Genomic DNA, 23,798 nt, shown 5'->3' on the forward strand with positions numbered 1-23,798 from the left:
TTACATACTTAAATGCACTAATTATATTGTATAGGTCGACAGTAAATTATTAATTTAAATTAATCAGTATCTTCTGTCAAATCAAAATTTCTCACAAAGTCTTTAAATGATCCCCACACCTTTTCAAATATAGACAACTTTTTTCCCTAATTTTTCCCTTTCTAGAGGATATACTATGAGCATCTGTTTCACCCAGTGCACCAGTTTAGGTCTATTACTTTTTTTCCCCAATATATTGGAATTATTCTTTTTGCTTGTATCAGACACATATTATCATTATTTTTTCAGTTTTTGAAAAATTGTTTTTCTGGATATATTCCTAAAATTAAAAACGCAGGACTTTTTGGAATATCAAATCAAATCAAATCAAACTTTATTTATAGAGCACTTTTTCATACATTAAAATGCAGCACAAAGTGCTATACATGTTCAAAACAGTCCCCTCCCCCCCACCCCATCTCCAACCCCAACACATACACACACACACACCAAATACACACCACACACACACACACACCCACACACACACACACACAGATGAAGTGATCTTAAAAGTGCGTGGCTGAGTACAGAGGAGCCAGGTCAGTAAACGCTAGGGGGCCGACTGCACGGGGCGCCGCCTACAGCACAGGGCCAGATGCCTCCACCTGGGCATGCCCCGCCACAAGGACAGTGGGGGGCCTGCACAGCAAAACAGTGTTGCAGACCCCAACTTGGCCAAGAAGATACCAGCCACAAGACGGAGACATCCCAACCAGGGCCAATTGCAGCCCCCAGTGCAGCCGGCCCCCACTGAGGAAACACTGGAGATATGGAATAAAAACATAAAACTACAAACTCTAAGAACATAAAACTAAATAAATAAGTAAACTTAAATAAAATATGAAATAAAATTTAAAATAAAGTACTAACAAATGGCTAAAATATCATTTAAAAGTAATAAAATAAAAATAAGTAAAAAGAGGGCTAAGATTCCTAAATAAATAAAATTAAATAAAAATATTAATAAAAATAAGACATTAGGTAAAAGCCAAATTAAATAGGTGGGTCTTGAGCCTGCCTTTAAAAATATGAACATTCTCTGCGGCCCTCAGGTCCTCTGGCAGGCTGTTCCACAGACGGGGGCCATAGTGCTGGAAAGATGCCTCACCGTAAGTCCGTGTTCTAGCTTTGGGAACCATTAAGAGGCCGGTGCCAGAGGACCTCAGGGTCCGCGAGGGTTCATATGGTAAAAGCAATTCTTAGAGATAAGAAGGTCCAAGACCCCTAAGACATTTAAAAACCATTAAAAGGACCTTGAAATCAATCCTAAAACACACAGGGAGCCAATGCAGTGATTTTAAAACTGGTGTAATATGTGCCCGCCCATATCCTTTGATATGATTGACTTTACTCCTATTTTAACCTCCTCCCAAAAAAGTTCCACTTCAGGACATGTCCACATACAATGAAACAATGTTCCTTTATCATTTAGACACAGAGTTTTTTTTTACATTTTCACAACATACTATACTATGACATTTTTAGTGACATACTTTGCAATTTTGTTGCTGCTTATTGTACAATGACGAGTTTCACAACATATTTTCTATGTAAATTTTGCCAACATACTACAGTTGTCACAGAGCTGATGAGGAGCAGCTCCAGGGCCTGCACAGTAGTTGATCACTCGTTCTCCCCTGGTATAAAGACCGGCGCTCTCCTCTTCCTGTCTCCATGCAGTGAGACACAGTTTGAAACTGAGCTGACGGAGCACCCTGCTTTTTCGCCTTCCGTCCTCCGGTCTGAGGACATGGACCCCTGCTGCCCTCTGGAGGAGAGGGTGTGGACGCCCCCACCCCGGACTGTCCCGATCGACCGGCCCACTCCTTTAAAAGGACCCGACGTCGTCTCTGGCCACTGCAGCTGCGCTTCCCCAGGAGTAGAGCACCGGCGTGCACCTCCCCCCTCGACTGCTGCCCACCTTTCTCTCCCTTTCTCACAAGTAGTGAGTGCTGGCCTTAGTTGGTGTTATAGGTTGTGAGTTTTTGTATATAAAACTCCTGTGAATTCCAGTCTGCCTTCTGTCTGCTCTGTGGCGCTCTCACCTTGGGTTCTAATTTCCTACAAACCATGACAACAATATTTTGATCACATACTACAGTATACTACAGTATGCAACAAAACACCATACAATATTAACCCTCAAGCGACCAAGCTACTTTAGCGACGAAAATGACTGACTGGGGTCATTTATGACCCCACTATATTTTACACAGGAACATGTCTACTTTAGTGCCTCTTTTTGTGCTTTCTTACCTATTCCACACCACTGCATTTTAAGATGGATATTCTAAAATAATCCTCTGTAATTATTCATGGATTTTAATCATTTTTGACTCAGAGCTAAAGTAAAACCATACGAACAATATGATGCATTGTAAAAACACAATAACATTTATTTAGACACGCTTTGTCTGCCACTTCTTTTAAAACTTTATTCCTTTTGTTTCCCCAATAGTAAATCAAAAGTACATAAAAACCAAATCTACACAAACATCTTGTCTGTATGTGTACAATGTAACATGCAGAGAAGTATTTAGATTAGGGGCGGCTGTGGCTCAGGTGGCAGAGCCGTTCGTCCAATGCAAGACACTTTACCCACCTTACCTCCAGTGCTGCCACTTACACTGGTGTATGAATGTGTATGCTGTTGTAGCAGGATGAGTTCTGCTTAAGGACATTCAGGTAGTGCTGGGCTGTGGGCCAATCGGAACACACCCACCCACTATAAAAGCTGAGAGGGGCCCCTGTACTCTTTCTCTCTTTCTCTTCTGCTGAGGCTGAAGACACGCCCCTTCCGGCTGCTCGCCCTGCTGCTCTCACCGGCGTTCAAAACATTCGGCGCGTTACTCTGCTTGGTGTTGTGTAGCCACATTTGGGTTGCTAAAGGTAGGGTCTTTACCTCTTGTCTGGTTTATTACGGTCAGGAGCCTGCCTGTATGGTAAATGTTTTTACCATTGTAGGAAGCCATAGCGGCTGGACCGACTTCTGACGTGCTCTCCTTGTCCTGTGTGTGTGTGTGTGTGCGCGTCACGCTGCTGTAACAGAGGTAGGTTCAGTTTCTTTTGTGTTGAGCAGAACTAATTGTCCTGTTTGTAACACCGCCCTTCTGTTTTCCCATGCTGTTTAGTGGCAGCACCAAGGACCCGCTGCTGCTTTGCTTGGCTGCTGCTTTGCTCGCTGCTTTGTGTACTGCATGTGTACTGCTGTGCTTCGCTTCGCCCGGCCGTGTATCTGTGGCCTGCTACACGGCTAACCGGGGCGAGCTGCTGTTATCTCTCTGCCTCACTCGCTTGGCCTACCTCTATCCGGTGTCAGCCGGGTTTGGACCAAGCAAGTTATGAACTAGGTTATTTTTAACTGTGTTTAGCTCTGTGATTTTAATTGTTGTCTTGTCTGTTTTTTATCTGCGCCCACAGTGGGGACACAGTGTTATTCGTTGGACATTAGTTGGGTTTTGTTGTTTTTCTGTTTTGCCTTATGCCCCTTATTGGTTTAATGTCCAGCTAGTATTGATTTGTTTTTTTCTGTTCTTATTCTGAGCCTTATTTGTTTTTTGGATATTTGTTTTCTAGGTTAAAATATTCATTCTGATTTGGTTATTAGTTTAGTTTTTTTTTTTTTTTGTTTCTGTGTTCTCCACTGATTCCCTTCTATGTTTCAGAGGCTGTGTACCTGTGGTCGGGACGTGGTGTCGTCGGTGGTGGTGGTGGTCCCCCTCCCCGTGTGAAGTGTGAACCCTGGTGTTTTTGTTTTGCACGTGTGTGTGATCTATTTATTTTTTTCTTTATTCACTTGGTGACCTCTCCCTGGGCCCTGTTCCTCCCCTCCGTCGACACACCGCCACATGGTAAGCAGACCTCTGACCCTTTGCACCCCTTTTATCCTTATTTTATCATGTGTTAATTGATTTTAATTAGTGGTGTAAATAAAATTGGATTATTGTACGGGAACAACACGTCTCTCGCTTCATGATATATGGACCTGTGTGCCTCAACGTGCTTTTAAGAGGCAAAGACTTTCCTTGGGGGCTCTCTCCCCAAGGTGGCGTTGTCAAGCTCCACTTAGAAGTTAGCCCTCCTAGCTGCTACGGCGCTCGCCACACTGTGTAATGTTGGTGGTGGTCAGAGGGGTTGTAGGAGTGGATTGGCAGCCAGTTAGTCTGCCCCAGGGCAGCTGTGGCTAAAAATGTAGGTCTACCAGCTATAGTGCACTGCAAAACACTGAAATACAGCGATTAGAGGTAGAAATAAATAAATTAAACTAAGTTCTACAATAGTGAAAAACCTATACATCTTTCTGGGGTCATAAGTGACCCCAGACAAGTTTCCATTATCCTTGTCACACCAGTTGGCCGATCTCTACAAAAAACTATGAGCAGCTGTAGGACAAGTAGATTGACAAATTCATGGTAGGAAACATTTTTCGGATAAAAGATATAAAAACGGCAAATATAATTATATTGCTGGGGTCATAAATGACCCCACTCGGTCGCTTGAGGGTTAACATCCATCTATCCATAGTCTTTCGCTTATCCGGGGCCAGGTCGCGGAGGCACCAGACGAAGCAGGTCATCCCTCCCCCATACGATGCTTACCAGCTTATCCTGAGGGATCCCGAGGCGTTCCCAGGTCAGACAAGATATATAATCTCTCCAGCAAGTTCTGGGTCTAACCCGGGGTCTCCTCCTAGGGAGACGTGTTCGGAAAACCTCCAGAGGAAGTCTCCCCGGAGGCATCCGAATCAGATGGCCAAAACACCTCAACTGGCTCCTTTCGATGTGAAGGAGCAGCGGCTCTACTCTGAGCTCCCTCCAAATGTCTGAGCTTCTCACCTTATCTCTAAGGCTGAGCCCAGCCACACTACAGAGGAAGCTCATTGCAGCCGCTCGTTTCCGCAATCTTGTTCTTTCGGTCACTACCCAGAGCTCATGATCATAGATGAGGATTGGAACGTAGATGGACCGGTAAATTGAGAACTTCACCTTACGGCTCAGCTCCCTCTTCACCACGATGGTTTGGTACAACACGCACATTATTGCTGACGTCGCACCAATCCGCCTGTCCATCTCACTTTCCCTTTTCACATCACTCGTGAACAAGATCCTGAGATACTTGAACTCCTTCACTTAGGGAAGCAACTCCCCCCAACCCAGAGGGAGCAGAGAACCATGGCCTTGGACTTGGAGGTGCTGATCCGCATCCTCACCGCTTCACACTCAGTCGCAAACCGCTCTAGTGTTGCTGAAGGTTATGATGTGAGGAAGCCAACAGAACCACATTATCTGCAAAAAGCAGAGATGCAATCCTGAGGTCCCCAAACCAGACACCCTCTTCACCCTGACTGCACCTCGAGATCCTGTCCATGAACACCACAAACAGGATTGGAGACAAAGGACAGTCCAACACCCACTGGAAATGTGTTTGACTTTGTGCCGAATATGTGAACACAGCTCTCACTTTGGTTGTACTGGGACCGAATGGTTCATTTCAATGAGCCCGGTACCCCATTGTCACGGTTCCGCTCCTCTGCCCTGTCTGTCTTGCCTGTCTCCCATCTGCTCCTCTGCCCTGTCTGTCTTGCCTGTCTCCCATCTGCTCCTCTGCCCTGTCTGTCTTGCCTGTCTCCCATCCGCTCCTCTGCCCTGTGTCTTCCCCTACAGCTCGGTGCCTGAGTGGAGTCTAGCTTCTCAGCTGGCTCCACTCAGGCAATCAACCACCTCCACGGCTCCCGGACAGCTGATGATCATCTCACTAACGACTCACCTCAACAATAAGTACCGGCTCAGCCTTCCACTCCCTGCCAGAGTCTTGAACCAGAAACCATGCAGTTCAGTTTGCTCTCTAGCCTTTAACATTTTCTGTTTGAGTTCCTGCCTTATTCTGACTTTGTTTTTTCTCCTGCCTCCACGCAGCCAGCTGTCCGGGAACCCCCTCTCCTGCCTGGAACCCCCACTCCTGCCTGGAACCCCCACTCCTGCCTGGAACCCCCACGCTCATGCACTCTGGTTTCCTCTTCCTGGCCATTATTCATCCCATACAATAAATCTTTCTAAATCATCCTCTGGTCGTGGAAGCGTGGCTCTCTGCTCGGGTCCAACCAGCTCCGTTGTATGACAGAAGACTCTGGCCAGACATGGATCCGGAGAACTCGCCGCCACCAGCCCCGTACCCAGCCAACATCCAGATCCTAACCCAAGACACGCCCGTGGACATCTTCTCCTCCTGTGAGGAGCATAGCATTTTTTTCAACGTGCTGTATGAGTTGTGGGAGAAGTGGAGGGAGGATCCCCAAGATTCAAGCATAATCCTGGGCCGCAAGCTAGCAGGCCAGCGACCCGGATTAGCCGACCACTTACCTGCTAACATTCGTGAATTCTTGAGTGCTCCTCTGAGTGACCTGCCTGCTGACTCCCCGGCAGCCAACCGGGCCCTGTCTCCCTGCCGCCCATGGAACCACCTGCCAAGCGGCCTGGCCGTCGAAGACGGGAGGCCAGGAGGCACCGTGGCCCCCCGCCTCCTGTTCCCGCGGAGGTCGACGACGCCCCGCCTCCAGTCCCCGGGACCTCAGCGGCCTTAGAAAGGCATAAGGCCTTCCCCGAGCCCCCTAAGAGGCTCTGCGCCTTCCCTCCAGCTCCGCCCCCGGAGGGGCCCCTGGATCTTGTGCCGCCCCCAGAGGACCCACCGGACCCGGCTCTGTCCCCAGTCCAGCCTCCAACCCAGATGTCTGTCCGGGCCGTCCGCCGGAGCGGCCCCTCTGCCCTGTCCGGGCCGTCCGCCGGAGCGGCCCCTCTGCCCTGTCCGGGCCGTCCGCCGGAGCGGCCCCGCCTATCTGTCCCGCCTTCGGGCTGTTCCCCAAAGCGGGTCCTCCTGTTTGCCCTGCCACGACCAGGCCGGCCCCCGGAGCTGACTCTCCATCCTGTCCATTCCCAGCCAGTCCGACCTAAGGTCCGCCCGCCGGAACGGACCCTTCGTCTACCGGAACGGACCCTCCGGCCCACTTATCCCCGGCCAGTCCAACCTACGGTCCGCCCGCCGGAACGGACCCTCTACTTACCGGAGCGGGGGGGTACTGTCACGGTTCCGCTCCTCTGCCCTGTCTGTCTTGCCTGTCTCCCATCTGCTCCTCTGCCCTGTCTGTCTTGCCTGTCTCCCATCCGCTCCTCTGCCCTGTGTCTTCCCCTACAGCTCGGTGCCTGAGTGGAGTCTAGCTTCTCAGCTGGCTCCACTCAGGCAATCAACCACCTCCACGGCTCCCGGACAGCTGATGATCATCTCACTAACTACTCACCTCAACAATAAGTACCGGCTCAGCCTTCCACTCCCTGCCAGAGTCTTGAACCAGAAACCATGCAGTTCAGTTTGCTCTCTAGCCTTTAACATTTTCTGTTTGAGTTCCTGCCTTATTCTGACTTTGTTTTTTCTCCTGCCTCCACACAGCCAGCTGTCCGGGAACCCCCACTCCTGCCTGGAACCCCCACTCCTGCCTGGAACCCCCCCCCCCCCGCTCATGCACTCTGGTTTCCTCTTCCTGGCCATTATTCATCCCATACAATAAATCTTTCTAAATCATCCTCTGGTTGTGGAAGCCACCCATACTCCCGCAGTACCCCTCCAGAGCCCCTCGGGAGACATGGTCGTAGGTCTTCTCCAGATCCACAAAGCACATATGCACTGGCAGGCCGAACCCCCATGATCCCCTCAGCAGCTCCTCAAGAGTAAAGAGCTGGTCCACTGTTCCACAAGCAGGATGGAATCCACATTGCTCCTCCTGAATCTGAAGTTCGACAATCGGTTGGAGCCTCCCTTCCAGCACCCTAGAGTAAACTTTCCTGGGGAGGCTGAGAAGTGTGATACCCCTTGTAGTTAGCTCACATTATCTGGTCCCCCTTTTTGAAAATGGGGACCACCACCCCAGTTTGCCACTCCCCAGATACTGTACCCGATGCCCACGTGACATTGTAGAGACGTGTCAGCCACGTCAGTCCAACAATGTCAAGAGTCTTCAGCATCTCAGGGTGGATCTCATCCAGACCTCGCACCTTGTCACCGTGGAGCTTATTAACTACCTCGGTAATGACAGTAAATGACAATATTTTTTTATGGAAATTATACATTTTTACTAGTGCTATACTGTAGCAGCTTTTTACAATACATTTTGCAATATTTTTTCAATATACTTTACAGTATTTTTTACCACATACTATAAATTTACAATTTTTTTTACACACTACACCATAGAATCTTTCATAACATGGTTTCGAAGTTGATGTTTTTAAAGACATATTTTACAAGACAGTTTACATTTTCGTGTTAACATATTGTACTATAACAGTTTTAAGACATGGTATGCTATGAGGTTTGTTTGGAACACACTTTACTTACCAATGATTTTTTTTTTTTACAACATTGTTTGCATTTTTTAAAGACAGATTTTTTTTTTTTAAGGCAAACTGTAATGTTTTGGGTTTTTTTTACTTCTCATTGTAATTAAACTCTGTGGAGTTCATCTCTGAAGTCTTTTTCTCTGAACAGGTTCTGTCTCTTCACCTGGAATCAGTTTAGCAGGACTTGGTAGAACCAGCAGTTCAGCGGAGTTACAGTGTGAGTCTGCAGGCTGGTATCCAGAGCCTGAGGTGTTGTGGCTGGACGGTGATGGAAACCTCCTCTCTGCTGGACCTACAGAGACAGTCAGAGGTCCTGATGACCTCTATACTGTCAGCAGCAGAGTGACTGTGGAGAAGAAACACAGCAACAAGTTCACCTGCAGAGTCCAGCAGAAAAACATCAACCAGAGCAGAGAGACATGGATCCATGTTCCAGGTAGAAATATGACAGAAATGATGAGTTTCAGCTGAGAACAGCTGAGGTTTGGTGATTTGTAACTGCAGTGTTTTTATGATTTCAGATGATTACTTTTTTTTTTTTTTTTAAATTTTATTGTTACAACAGTGAACATTAAAGACATACAAACAGGTCACTTTTACAATATAGAAGATAGTGTTAAAGTAGAGAGCAAACAATAATAATGAGTAATAACGATTATATATACAACAAAGACGAAACAGGGAGAAAAGAAAGGTAAAAAATAAATGGAAATGAAAGCAGAAATAGCTGTTCTCTGTGTGTATGAAGGAGGGAGTGTGTGTGTGTGTGCGAGTGTGTTCGCGCATATTCCATATATGATGTATAATATATATGCTGATAATGATAGTGATATAAATAAGGAGATCAATGAATAATAACAGTTATTTACCTCATTACAATAATAATAGAAAACATAACAATTGTCAAAACAAGTGATTGAAACCGGACAATCCCCACACACAGAAACCACACGGGGGGGCCAGGGCAGAGGGGCACGACCACCCCACCGCAAGGCCGTGCCCAAACCCAGCACCTATTTTTTTTTTTCTTCCCCCCCCCTTTATTTCCCTTCCTCCTTTTCCCCTTTATATATATATTTATTTATTTTTTTTTAATTTTATTTATTTATTCATTCATTCATTCCCTCTTCCCCTTTCCTTTTCCTCCTTCTCATCTTCTCTCTTTTTTTTTTCTTTTCCCCTTCTTTTTCCTCCTTTCCTTTCCCTCTTTTCCCCTTTCCTCTTTTCCTTTCCTCCCCCCTTTCTTTCTTCCCTTCCTCTTTTTCCTTCCCTTCCCTTTCCTTCTTCGTAGGCCCTCCCCCCCTCTCTCCTTCCTTCCCTTTGAGTGTGTGTGTTATTATGATAATGTGGTGCATTAAAAAGCGAAGGGAAGACAGGCAAGGAGTTTGCTCCATCAGCAATAACCCAAGACCCGGACACGGCCCCGCGACAAGGCAGGCGCGCCCCACCACCCGGGCCCCACCGCAGCCACTGCGCGCGAAGACAGCCCAGCCCATAAGCACTGCATTCAATCAAAAAAGAGAAAAAAAATAAAAATAAATAATAAACAAATAAAACAAACCATAAAGAAAAAGAAAAAAAAGAAAGAAGCAGATACATATCCTATTGACAGTAATGCAAAATAATAAATGCATAAAAAAATAAAAAATAAAAGCACAAGAGAAGCAGATTAATGAAACAAACAAACAAACAAAGGGGTATTTACATAGATGAAAACAATACTAGTGAGTGTGTCTATTGGAAAATGTGCTTCTGTATGTGTAGGTATCTGTGTTCTAGGAAGTTTCTATGGAGTTTTATATTGAGGTTATTGGTGGACAGGCAACAGGAGAAAAAAAAAACAATAATAATAATAGTTCATTAGTTAATAACCTTTTTTTTTTTTTTTTTTTAAAAAGGAAGAAGTTGATTGTATTGTAAATATACGAGATAAATTGTGGTGTTGGAATGATATAGTGATCAGCTATAAGAGCAAGTTATGACTGTAAGAAAGAAAGAAATGGTTGCCAGGCACGGTGTTGAATGTTTTTCTTGAAAGAGGAGTCTGTATTTTCCAGGGAGATATAATCTATGAGTAGGTTTTTCCACTGTGTTATATTTATTGAATTCCTTGATTTCCAGTTCAAGAGGATAGTTTTCTTGGCGACAGCTAGCGCCGCAAGAAGTGTATGGTTGTGTGCCCTGTCCAGTGTAGATACGGATACGTCTCCCAATAAACAGAGGGATGGGGAGAAAGGGATGCGACAGCCCATGATTTGTGAAAGAAGGTTTGTGATATTTTCCCAGAATCTTTGGACAGGTGAGCAGTACCAAGTTGCATGTATGTAGGTGTCAGTGCAATTTTGTGTGCAATGTGTACAGATTTCAGGTGAATATCCCATTTTGTGCATTTTTTGACCAGTGAGGTGAGTTCTGTGGAGGATTTTGTACTGTATAAGCTGTAAGTTGGTATTTTTTGTCATTGTGAAAATGTTTTTGCAGATTTGGGTCCAGAAGTCGGCATCAGGGGCAATGGAGAGGTCTGTTTTCCATTTATCTATGGGGATGCAAAGTGCAGAGTCGGACTGAGATATTAGTTTGTATATTTTTGAGAGAAGTTTTTTTGAGGAAATATTAATGAATGCAGAGGTAGAGGGTGGGAGGTCCAGGTTATTATTTTTTTATTTTTCAGATTTGATTGAATGGCTGATGAAACTTGTAAATATTCCAAGAATTGATTGTCCCGGATGCCGAACTTCTGGACCAGGAAGGGGAGTGAAACCAGGGTATTATTGTGATAGATATGACAGAGGTGAGTGATTCCTTTATCTCTCCAAGTGATTAGGTTTAGTGGTTTTTTATTACTAATGAAGTCAGGATTGTGCCAGATGGGAGTGAAGAGTGAAGGTGTGACAGTGGAGTTAGTAACTTTGTGGAATCTCCACCAGGCTGTCAGAGTGGATGATATTGTTGGGCTTTGGAAACAGGGATGATGTTTTATGGATTGGCTTAAAAAAGGTAAATCTGAAATGTGGATTTGTTTAATAACTGCCTGTTCTGAGTCCAACCATGTGTTGTCTGAATGAGTGGGGTGGATCCATTTGTGAATATATTGAAGCTGATTTGCCAAGGAGTAGTGGTGAAAGTTTGGGGCGTTAAGACCGCCTAGAATTTTTGGTTTTTGGACAGTGGTCAGTTTAATTCTTGGGGGTTTATTTTTCCAGTAGAATCTTGTAATAGTTGAATCAAGGGATTTAAACCAGGTGGGAGATGGGTGGGTTGGGATCATAGTGAGGAGGTAGTTGATTTTGGGAAGGATTGTCATTTTAACTGCTGCAATTTTGCCTAAAATGGATAGTGGGAGGTTTGTCCAGCGTTGGAGATCATCGGTAATCGTTTTAAGCAGTGGGGTAAAATTAAGATTAGGCAACTCCGACAGCCTGGGGGAAATGTGGATACCTAAATATGTGATGTGATTTTTGCAAATGGGGATGGGTGTTGAAAGGGCTGCCACATCCGAGCTATTGTTATCTAATGGGAGTATGGATGATTTATTCCAATTTATTGAGTAATCAGAGATATGGGAGAATGAATCTATAACTTTAATTACTTCTTGCAGTGCTGGTTGTGGATTCTGAATGAATAGGAGTATGTCATCTGCATAAAGACTGATTTTATGGTGCATGTTGGGGGTTTGAAATCCGGTAATGAGGGGGTTCTGACGGATCGCTGCTGCTAAAGGTTCGATAAAAATAGTGAAGAGAGAGGGAGAGAGTGGGCATCCCTGCCTGGTCCCCCTATGAAGAGTGAAGCTTTGTGAGGTTTGTCCGTTAGTAGTCACTGTGGCTGTAGGTGAGGTGTAAAGTGCTTTAACCCAGTTAATAAATGACTCCCCAAAACCAAATCTGTGAAGCGTATTAACGAGAAATAGCCAGTTGACTTTGTCGAAAGCTTTTTCTGCATCTAATGTCACTATAATTGATTTGTTATGATGGGGGGATGAATAGTGTATTAAATTGATAAGTCTGCGTGTGTTGTTGGATGAGTTTCTACCTTTGATGAATCCAGTTTGGTCTGGGTGGATTATGGAGGGAATTATTTTTTCTAGTCTGTGGGAGAGTGCTTTGGTAATTATTTTTATATCTACATTTAAGAGTGAAATGGGGCGGTAGCTTGAAGGCAGGGTTGGGTCTTTGTTTGGTTTGAGAAGTAGTGAGATTGCTGCTGAGTTCATGTTGGCTGGGAATCTGGAGTGCTGTTGTATTTCAGAAACCATTCGATGAAACAGTGGAGCTAAAATGGACCAGAAGTGTTTATAGAACTCAGCAGGGAAGCCATCGGGACCAGGTGCTTTATTATTGGGCATTCGAATAAGAGCAGAGTGGATTTCTTCACCTGTTAATGGTGAATCTAAAGTATTTTTCTGATCAATGGAGATCTGTGGTATATTTATGTTGTTGAGAAAGGATTTGATGTCATCTTGTTCTGGGTTATTGTCTGATGAGTACAGTTCGGCATAGAATTCTTTGAATATTTTGTTAATTTCATCAGGAGAGTTTGTTGGCTTCCCTGCTGAGTCTTTTATAGTGGAGATGGTAGACTTTTCCTTATTCCGTTTGATTTGATTTGCAAGATACTTACCAGGTTTGTCATTATGATGGAACTGTTCTTGACGGAGTCTATTGATTAAAAAAAGAGTTTTTTTATTCAGGATTTCATTAATTTGAAGTTTATATTGTCTTAATTTCTTTTCGGTTTCTTCTGATGGGTTGCCGGCATTGATGAATTCGAGATGTTTAATTTTTTGTTCTAATTCCGATTCCAGTTTCTTTTCTTTCTTTTTCTTATAAGAAGAGAATGAGATTATAATTCCTCTCATAACGGCTTTGCCTGTTTCCCATAGAAGAGATGGAGGTGACTTTGGGGAGTCATTTATTTCCAGGAAGGATGCCCACTCTCTTTTAATAAGGTTGTCAAAATCGGGGTCCTTTAGGAGGGATGTATTAAAGCGCCACCTAGTAATTACTGGATGAGGTCTTGGAAGATTCCATTTAAATGATACTGGTGCATGGTCACTTATAATGATGGGGTGGATTTGGTGATCAGAAATATTTGGGATAATTGAATTGCTGGTGAGAAAGAAATCGATGCGAGAATATGAGTGATGAACATGTGAAAAAAAAGAATAATCTTTTGTAGTTGGATGTTGTAGGCGCCAACTATCGCCAAGACCAAAATCTCTCATGAACTGGATTATAGTTTCTGAGGACTGCCAGGTGCGTTTATTGCTTGGAGTATTGGATCTATCTATTAATGGGTCTAGTACTGTATTAAAGTCACCGCCGATTATTATTGGGGAGTCAGAAATGTTTGAGATGGATGAGAAAAAGTCACAAAAAAAAGAAGGGTCATCAGAGTTTGGGCCATATAAGTTACCAATTGTTAAGGAGTTATTGTGAATTGATATATTGATGATGATAAAACGTCCTTCTGGGTCTGTGGTAGTAGAGTTAAGGATAAATGGTATTGATTTACTTATTAAAATACAGACTCCTCTTTGTTTTTTATTGTAAGGAGATGAAAAGGAGTGAGTGAAATGGGAGGATTTTAACTTCATGTTGTCTAATTCTGAAAGATGTGTTTCTTGTAATAAGCAAATATCAGCTTGAAGAGCAGTGAGGTGATTGAATACTTTTTGTTTCTTTGCCTGAACACCAATACCGCGGACATTCCAAGAAACAAACTTTAAAGCTGACATGGTAGGGAACTGTAATCAATGGGAAAATGGAGAATGATTATGGTGTGTGAGTGTGTGGTAGTGCATGTGGATGTGTGGGTATGCATGAGTGTGTATGAATCTAAAAGAGAAAGACTTGCAAAAGTAGACCTGTTAGAACAAAACAAAACAAGAAATGAACACAACTGTAGACACAAAAGACGTTCAACAGAACAAAAAACACTGAACAGTAACGAAGTACATTGAAATGTGCGTATATCCAAGAGCATGACGTAAGGGGCGAGACAAAGTGCAACAATACATTATCCTTATCAGAGCAACGGCGGGGTAAAGGGGTGTCAGAGAGAGGCGATACGGGTGTGTGTGTGTGTGTGTGGAACGGGGGGGGGGGGTGTATTTACATAGCTGAGAAAAGGGGAAGAGTGTGTGTCTCTGACAGAAAAAAAAAAGGGGGAGAGGCTAGAATAACCAGGGGGTGATGTCTTTGCTGCGGTATAACTGACCGTTAATGTAAAGTTTGTCCACTGAGATGACTGCCTTTTTTCCTTCTGTGATCATTTGCTTGCGGATGGGGAAGAGGTTTTTTCGTCTGTCCATTATTTCTTTTGGATATTGATCATTTAGTCCGTAGTTGGATCCTTTCAGCTGTTTGCCTTGACGTTTGACCAGTTCTTTCTGTTTGTAATGTTCAAATTTAGCGACGATCGGACGGGGTCGGTTGTTTGTGGTGTATTTTTGTCCCAGGCGATGAACGCGGTGAAATGTGATGCTGTTGACGGTTTCTGGTGGAAGTTTAAGTTGATCTTTTAAAAAGTCCTTTACTGCTTTCTCTGGGTCGTCGGTGATGTGTTCAGGAATACCGGAAAAAACTAAATTGTCTCTCATACTTCGTGTTTGAAGATCCAGAATAGTCTCTTTCATTATTTTGTTTTCGGTAGTGACAGAGGTGAGCTGAGATGTGACAGAGGTGAGTTGGTTGGAGATGGTGTTGACGGTGTGTTGAAGAGTTTTATTTTCATTAGCGAGTGATTCTATCTGTTGCTGGCTAAATTCAAGGCTATGGCGGAGTGACTGGAATTCTTTGTGTAAAACTTCTACAAGAGCGATTCTGGCATCAAGTCCGGTGAGTTTCTGATCAATGGAAAGCAGAATGTCGCTTACCTCTGACTGACGGAGGATATTCGGGGAAAGTGAAGGAGATATACCTGGGCTGGGAAGAGATTCTGAACGAGGCCGTTTGTAGTCCGGAGAGAGGTTGGATTTTCCGAGTTTTGAAGTGGAAGAAGTGGCCATGGTGCAGTAACGAGAATGGAAAAAATCGATGTAGTCCTCAAGTTGATCCAGGTCGGAGTGTGAAAATGTTTTTCAAAAACAAAAGGAAGACAGTGGTGTATAGGGGATGACAAAAAGTTTGGAAACAGAGAAAAAGTGACTTGTTGTCGATCTAGCAGCAGGGCGCCGCCATCTTGAATCTCGCACCGTCTCGTGAGAGTTGCGTTCACAGTGGCATGCGCATCTCCTCCAAGAGAGTTAGCTCAAAAGGGGACCGAGCATGGCACCATTTCTCACCTGACCATTAACCCTTTAATGTCCAAATGCTTCAAAACGGGCTAAAAAGGTCAAAATCAGATGATTCAGATGATTACTTTGAAGTCTCGTCTAGCTGTGCTGCTTCTGTCACCATTAGTGTGATTTTTGGACTCTTGTTGGTTCTGGTGGTTGCATTTTTTATCTGGAAATGGAATCAAAACAAAATCCGTGAGTCAAAACTGTGATTAATTTACTCAAAAATGCATTTTATGTCAAAGCTCTGCATTGATTAAGCTAATAAGCATAAAAAGACAGATCAGAAGAGAGTCATAAGCATTCACCGAATGTTCAAATATAAAATTGACAATTAAATATTTTTGAAATGTTGCAGCATCAAGGCAAATTTACTTAGAAATGAGGTTCTAGTTTTAAATGTTTGATTACATTCATGATCTAATCAAAAACGTTTTGTCACCAGTAGACGTAATTATAACTTTGGGTTTTGTGTTTTTAACAAATGTTTTTACTGCAGAAATGAAACAGCTCCAACATCCAAACGAAGAGGGACAAAAGCTGATGACAGAAATCAATAAAATAGAAGCTTTGGACAAGAAACGGGCAAAACTAGATGAGGAGTGCATGAAGAAGAACAAATAAACATGACGCAGAGCATTGAAGCTCTATAGAAAATAACAAAGGAACTGGCAAAGCAGAGAGAAAAACCAACCCAGTCTCATGGCCAAATGTGAAATACCTACGTTTGTCCACTGAACAAAACGTAACAGTCTCACAATAAACGTCTGAAAATTGTAAAATGTTTGTTTTTTTCTCCCTATTATTTTCTATTGGCCTGACGACAGGTCACGTGACTGCTTGCTGCGGGCCTCTCAAAATGAAAACATGGCGGTTTTTCCTTTCATTCTCGGTGGAAAATGCATTATTTCAAGAGAGTTTGGACTTAAAAAGGCATTTTGGTGACATTTCTAGCGAAAAATATACATTTTAATTTCACAATATTCGTTCAGTTCTTGTATATGATCCTTGGTTTGTTTGTTATTACGATGAATCTTTTGCGTCTCGGAGTGGAATTGTTACGTTTTCCTCCGTTGCTGTGGTGGTTGGTAAGGACGCTTCCACGGGCTAAACCAAATGGCGTATGCCTGTATGTTATTGTAGTTATTCGTTACATTGTGTCGTTATCTGAGCTCTTAACATATTTGTGTAGTTACTGACGATATCTATTCAATAAATAAACAACCTCAGATGGATTTTAGTTCCCCTGGGATTACAAATATATTCTTCCGTGGAATTCGACACCCCCGTTTTTGAGACAACAAGGATGTTATTGCTCGCTCCCGACAAAAGGATCAGTGTTTTTATATTTTGGATTTCTATTAATTAGATAATCAAGAAATTGAAGTTATTTCCCAGTGGGTGTGTTTATGCAGCCTATTAAATCCCTTTTTCTCCATGAAATAAAGTACAATCCATACATTATGGTCCAGTGTTCATTGTTTGTTTTGTTCACTGACAGTGCAATAAAGTTTGTGTTTTTTAAACCATCCAGTACCGTAATGAATATTGAATGAATATGGCATCTCGTTTACATCTCTTATTAAGGAGCGAGAAATTTACTGACATTGATTTATGATTCAAGACAAGCAGAGGACTGAAAGGGGTTTGTTTGATTGTTTGTTTGTTTTTTAGACCTCTTACGTCCAGTTCAAAAACACAAACCGAGTTGCTCGAAAACTGGTTACGTAATTTATTCATTTATAATAATTATAATTATTATTATTATTATTATTTTCTTTACATTTTAATGTCATTCCACGTTTTGAGCCTTCAATCCTTTTAATGAACTTTAAATAAAGTTTTCTTTTTTAAAAAAGGTTTCGTTATTTTTCATTATTTTTTTATTGTTACATAAGAAGATAAACTTGACAAAAATACTCATCTTAAGGGAGTTTCATCATAAATCTTATTTACAGTTGAAACTACCAGTGAGAAGTATATAAACTATGATTAAAACTAGTGGCTGCATTTATTTTTATGTCAATTTCATCACTTAAGGAAACTCACTCACTCTTTTGTTGTGATGTATACTGAGAAAAATGGATTTTTATATAAAAAAAATCTATCTTACAGGCAACCTGTTAATTATGTAATTTGATCTACATATCATTGTGTGAAGCAAGTCAAATTTAAATCTGTGTTAATCAGAGATATTATTCCAGGAATCTAAACTATTTTACAAATTGTCTTCTTAATTTATCTTCATATATTATACTGGTAGTTTTATGTCATTTCTTTTCAGGTTTTTCTTTCAGATGTGTGTATCCTTACTGCTTTAAAAAACCTGTTCTCTGGTAAATCATTCATTCAATCATTCAACAAAGTAATCTGTCTGTATGAATGTATGTATTGCATTACAACATCTACATAATACCTTTTCAAATGTTTTTATTGTATTTCTGTACAATATGAACTAGTGACATAATAACAAGACCAATGACAACAATAACAATAACAATAACAGGCAGCATGGTGGTGCAGCAGGTAGTAGACATGTCTCACAACAAGAAGGTACGCAGTTTGGTTGGGCATGTTCTTCCCGTGCATGCATGGGTTCTCTTTGGGCACTCTGGCTTCCTCCCACAGACCAAAAATTAGGTTAATTGGTGACTGTGTGTGTGTGTGTGTGCGCGTGTGCGTGCATGCATTAGCAGGGGTGTGTTCATTGGTGTTGCCTGAGTGAAGGCGCGTATGTGTTTTAACTCTTGGTGTTCTCCTTAGCCACCCACTGTAGAGGCCACGTCTTCCCGCTGCAAAATACATAAAAAAGGTTCAATGACAACATGATGATGGAAGACAATGAGCTACAGTGGGTACCAGTTTGTACCCTATACTCATGTTTCCTGTAAATTACCTTTGGTAAAAGTTTGACTTAGGTATTTATATGTACTCTCTGTGCATGCTAGCAGTTTAAAATTAGTTAATACAAATAAACAACATAAAAGCATTTGAAAATAAAAACCTTAAAACTACCATTTCATGAGTACTAAAACTTTGACAATTTATTTGTAAAATAAAAAAGAAATTATACATACCACATTGAGCAGGGTTCCCGCTCAACCAACTCCATTTGGTTCCCCTAAAAAATATGTAAAAAATTTTAGTACCACAAGCAATTACATTGTCAGAGGACTTTAAAACTGTGGTGCAATGAAGTCCACTAAATACATCCAGTCTATATTTACATTAAAATTCAACTTCAAATAATGACAAAAGACAACCTTTTGCATTTTGGTCTTTACTACTCGCTTCACCGGGTAAAACTGGTCCTTTCCCTCGACCAAATGGCTGCATTCTGAAAGAGCAAAAAGTATACAGTTACAGTTTTTGTGAAACACTGCACAACAAAGAGAGTTTAATGCTCATTTTTTTGTAAGCAAGTTATTGTAATGTTCTCCTTTTTGGCCTTCCAAATTATAAAATAAACTGCAGTTGACTAAAAGTGCAGAACTATGGGTGCCAACTAATACTAGAAGAATAAAAAGGTACACTTTACACACCTGTGACTTCTCTTATTGATTTTACAATTATTACATTAGTTTTTAAGGCACTGCACAACCTTGCACCGGATGGCCTCTCAGAGATGCATTTAGTTTACAAACCAGGACAGCGGCCCCTCAAGTTTCTCTCTTTTAGCTTAACAGAGCAGATCAAAATTGTTGGTGTTACTTCATTTCACTGTGATGCTCTGAAACAGTGTACACGCATGAATACTTTTCAACAAAAACTAAAAATCAATGAATCAGTCAAGATCTTGATGTTGTGTTTTTCAATTCAATTTTTTATGTGTGACAATAACTATATATTATTTAATTACTCATTTCATCACTATCCTAGGTGATCTTTATTTTTACCTATGTATATTTTTATGCTTAAAATTATATTTATTTCAAGTCTCTTTCGTTAAAACATTCATTTTTAACTATTTGGGTTTGTTTAGTCTCTTTTCTAAGTCCATCTTTGTTTTTCACTATGTTGTTGCTGTTTTATGTTCTCTTTTTTATATTACTGTAATGCATATTAAAGTACATTTGATCTCTATGAAACGAGTATAAATTGATTGATGGATTGATATCATATCGATAATGTCGAAGAACAATTAAATATAAATACTGTCCTATTTGAAATGAGGGAATATAAATAAAGGATAACCAAATAACCTCCATGTGAATCTTCCTTGTTGTTCTTCTTCTTTGCTTTCTTCTTCTGTGGTAAATCTGTACAAGATAAAGAAAAATGTCTGTAAAGAGCTGTCATTTTAATATTACTACTGCTATTATTATTAAAAGTCTGATGTTTTAAAAAATGTGATAGGTGATCATTCCAAGCTAACTGAAGCTGATGTCATTCTCTTACAAGTGAGAAGATTTTTTCATGGCAACCTATATGGCAACAGAATCTTTTACTGCAATGTTCTAACATCATAAGTTGACATTCCTACAGAAAATAACATAATAAACAAAAACACCTGCAATGCAAATTGGATACATACACTCTTTATAGTGTTTATTTATGTCGTATTTATATTTCACTACAACATACCTTGGTTCTTCTTTGCTACGGTGTGCACAACACTGGTGCAGGGCTGTATTTCAGGAGGCGTGGCAGGGACATGGATGCCAGGACAGGAGGAAGGTTTGATAGCAGGAGGGCAGGATGACAGTGGAGGCTGGATGACCGAGGTGGTGTAGGAGTGGATGGCAGCAGTGGGCTGGACAGAGGAGGTCGAGGGGTCGATGGCAGCAGTGGGCTGGACAGAGGAGGTCGAGGGGTCGATGGTAGTGCCAGTGGAGGGCTGTATGGTTGAGGCGGAGGAGGACTGCTGGTTCATCCAACCTTAATGAAAGAAAAATACAAAATGATTAGAGTAAGGTTGTTTTGTTCAGTGTGCTAAAATGGTTATTTGAGATATTTAACTGGATCGACTTAATATTAACAGATGACAATTTCTTCTCATTAAAATGTATTTCATCTTGAGTTAAACTGTCAAATTATGAACATGTGATATCAACTACCTTTCATGAAATGTTGATAAGTGTTAAGATTAGGCTGAGCTATACATTGAAATTATACAACCCGGTCTCACGGGGATTCGTGAAACTGTCACGTAAGTTTTAGTTTCGGTTTCGTGCGCACCAACACGATTTCGTCATGTTTTTCGTGTCGCTCACCATGAAATGTTTTTCGCTCTGGTAATCACATCTGAAAGTGGTTTATACCGGCGGATTCATGACGATCTAAGCTGTCCATCGGCGTATACTGCTTGTGTGATCGCGTTTGCGGCCGCCGGCCGCCGGACATTCTTGAAATTCCTATGCAAATTGGTAAGTGTACCACCGGCTTATGATTAGGTTATGGTTAGGGTTATGGTTAGGGTTATGTTTAGGGACGATGTCATGCAAAATATAGCGTTGGATTCGCCACGGTTTTACATTAAAAATATAATATACACATTCTTTTGAAATACGTTCTGAGTGGCACGAAAAGTCCGCCGTTTAAAATACATTGGTGCGCATTTCGTGGTGAGCGGCACGAAAAACATGACGAAATCGTGTTGGTGCACACGAAACCGAAACTAAAACTTACGTGACAGTTTCACGAATCCCCGTGAGATCGGGCTGAATTATAAATGACTGCAGATAGACAGGCTTACCAGTGACCAGCACCTCATATAAGGCCTTCATTCGGTCAAGGCACTTAGCAGCCTGATCTGTAAGCTTCCACTTGGGGTGCACGACCAGTGTATGCCAAGTGGCAGGCTTTTTGCCTGGTTTGGCAACAAGCACCACAGCTCTGTGTCCCAGCGTGTGTAATTTTTCCAGCTAAAAAAAAAAAAAAAAGTCATATAATCACCAACTAGAAAAGCACTCAGAGAGTGCAGACCTCCGCCAAGGATAGAGAGGAAAACAGGAAACCCATGCAGTAAAGGATCATGAGCTGGAATTGAACCTGCATCTGTGACACAGTTCTATTTACAAAGCACCTTCTTAACCAGTTGAGCTATCTGGACACTTTGTTCCAATTTGTTGGACGACATGCTAACCTATGATGTTTTTGTCATATTTTGGACCGCATACTAAAAGATACTAAAAAATTCAAAGTGATCCAGAATCCAGGATCCTTTGCGGATTGCCACCAAAATTAAATCAGCTCTTCCTCTTACCATAGTCTACATCCCCTCAAAATTTCATGTGAATCTGCCCAGGCGTTTTTGAGTTATCTTGCTAACAGACAGACAGACAGACACACAAACGCCGGGTGTCACATAACCTCCTTGGTGGAGGTAATTACTTGTGAAATTCAATTACAGCTGTTAAACACATACCAACACAGATGCCTCATCCATAACATGCGAGGTGGTCTTGTTTTGTTTGTTTTTTTCCAACCATCTCTCTTTCTTGGCCTCAAATGTTTGGAGTTTTTTTGCCAGCCTTTGCTTCCTTGGCTGAACTGTCTGGCAAGACTTGCAGGTCTTGGTGGCTACAGCAATCACTGCTTTGCAGTTGATGCAAAGGGTTGTTGTAGAGCCTCGAGGCATCATGAACTGAATGAAAAAAAAACAACTTGATTTGTACCAGTGACAAGGAAAAAAAAAATTCATAAGTGATCAGCTTGTGTCATTTCTGGTCTCAAGTGGAGTCAGGCTGAGGCTCAAAAGATTGAACTGGAGATCCTGGGAATTTGCCTAAGTCTACAGCGAAAAGAAAAAAACATAAAGTCCAATAAAATTGTTGACATCTAACTTTGCTGTCTACACTGGGATACTGCAAGAAGTCAGTAAATTGCATATTTGTACATATAATCAATATATCAGTGCAGGTATGAGCACTTGTGTGAGATAAACAGATACTAGCACATACCCACACATAATACTTACCATACTTAGCTTGGTCATTTTATATTTTATTTCAATTGGCCTTCTTGTGAATTGATGCTTTATAGAATATAGATGCTGTAAATTTAAAGATTTACATGTCAGTGACAAGATGCAAATTAACTTTTCAAAAACTAGTGTTCACTTTAATTTTATTGTTCACTGTCCCTGTATATAATATTTAAAAAAAAATAATCTAAAATGTGGTTTACTCTCCAATGCGAAAACCCCCAAATTCTTTTCACTTTTACTATACTTATATGATAATCCTTTATAATTATTGATTTAAGAATTAGTCAGAAATCCAGGTGATCAACATATTCAGTTAAATTGGCTGTCTTTTCTCCGTTTTAGAGTAGTACCCTATTCAGAAGCGGCTTTTAAAAATGACGTCATGTTATTTAATGTTATTATTACTTAATTTGATCAGTTTAAATAGCCGAGGATATCTGGGAAATTTGTCAGGTCCAGTCTGCAACCCACAGCTTACTAAGCAACCACATACAGTTACAACATTGACTAAAGTGAGGTAGATTAAATCTTGGCGAACAGTACAACTCTAATTATTATGATTACTACAAAGATACTATCAGAATTTTAAGAAACACGGAAGTAATTGCTGTAGGGGATGGCAAACAAAGATACAAATGGTAGTATTTATATAGCGCTTTACATGATGCGTATCATTTCACCCACACACTGATGGCGGAAGCTGCCATGCAAGGCGCTAACCATGACCCAGCAGGAACAAATAGGGGTTAGGTGTCTTGCTCAGGGACACCTCAACATGAGCTCGACGGGCCGAGGATCGTACCGGCAACCTTCCAGTTACAAGACGGCCACTCTACCCAGCGAGCCATGCCGCCGCATGCATAATACAAACATGATACAAACATACATAATATCCGTGTTCATTCGGATGTTCATATATTGTTTGCTTGTGTGTTAATTCCTTACCATTAAGACTCTCCTGTCGTGCAAAGCGCGCTGAAGGGATGCTTCGTCAGCTGAACTCTGAACTCTCTGCCTCTGGGATTCTGGGAAGGCCACCACCCCCAGCAGCACGCACGCCCTTACGTGCACACACGTACACACATATCAAACTGTGTGGGTGTGTTTATGCAGCCTATTAAATACTTTTTCCCCCATGAAATAAAGTACTATCCATACATCG

At 41.8% G+C, this 23,798-nt stretch overlaps 2 protein-coding genes and 1 long non-coding RNA gene across 6 annotated transcripts in view; 2 read left to right on the forward strand and 1 right to left on the reverse strand.

Moving 5' to 3' along the window:
• The window catches only part of LOC110971042 (butyrophilin subfamily 2 member A2-like), a 184,496-nt gene that overhangs the window by 70,739 nt on the left and 89,959 nt on the right, over window positions 1-23,798 (forward strand). The window lies entirely within an intron of this gene.
• LOC110972306 (butyrophilin subfamily 3 member A2-like) overlaps window positions 1-23,798 on the reverse strand; it is a 113,777-nt gene that overhangs the window by 49,252 nt on the left and 40,727 nt on the right. The gene's annotated exons all lie outside the window — the stretch shown is intronic.
• LOC127532348 (uncharacterized) lies at window positions 1,757-4,538 on the forward strand. The gene is made up of 3 exons (XR_007939728.1): window positions 1,757-1,987; window positions 2,822-2,931; window positions 3,708-4,538. It is a non-coding gene; the product is annotated as an uncharacterized LOC127532348 (long non-coding RNA).

Source organism: Acanthochromis polyacanthus, chromosome 23 (genome assembly GCF_021347895.1).
Source record: "Acanthochromis polyacanthus isolate Apoly-LR-REF ecotype Palm Island chromosome 23, KAUST_Apoly_ChrSc, whole genome shotgun sequence".
In the NCBI taxonomy this organism is placed as follows: Eukaryota; Metazoa; Chordata; class Actinopteri; family Pomacentridae; genus Acanthochromis; species Acanthochromis polyacanthus.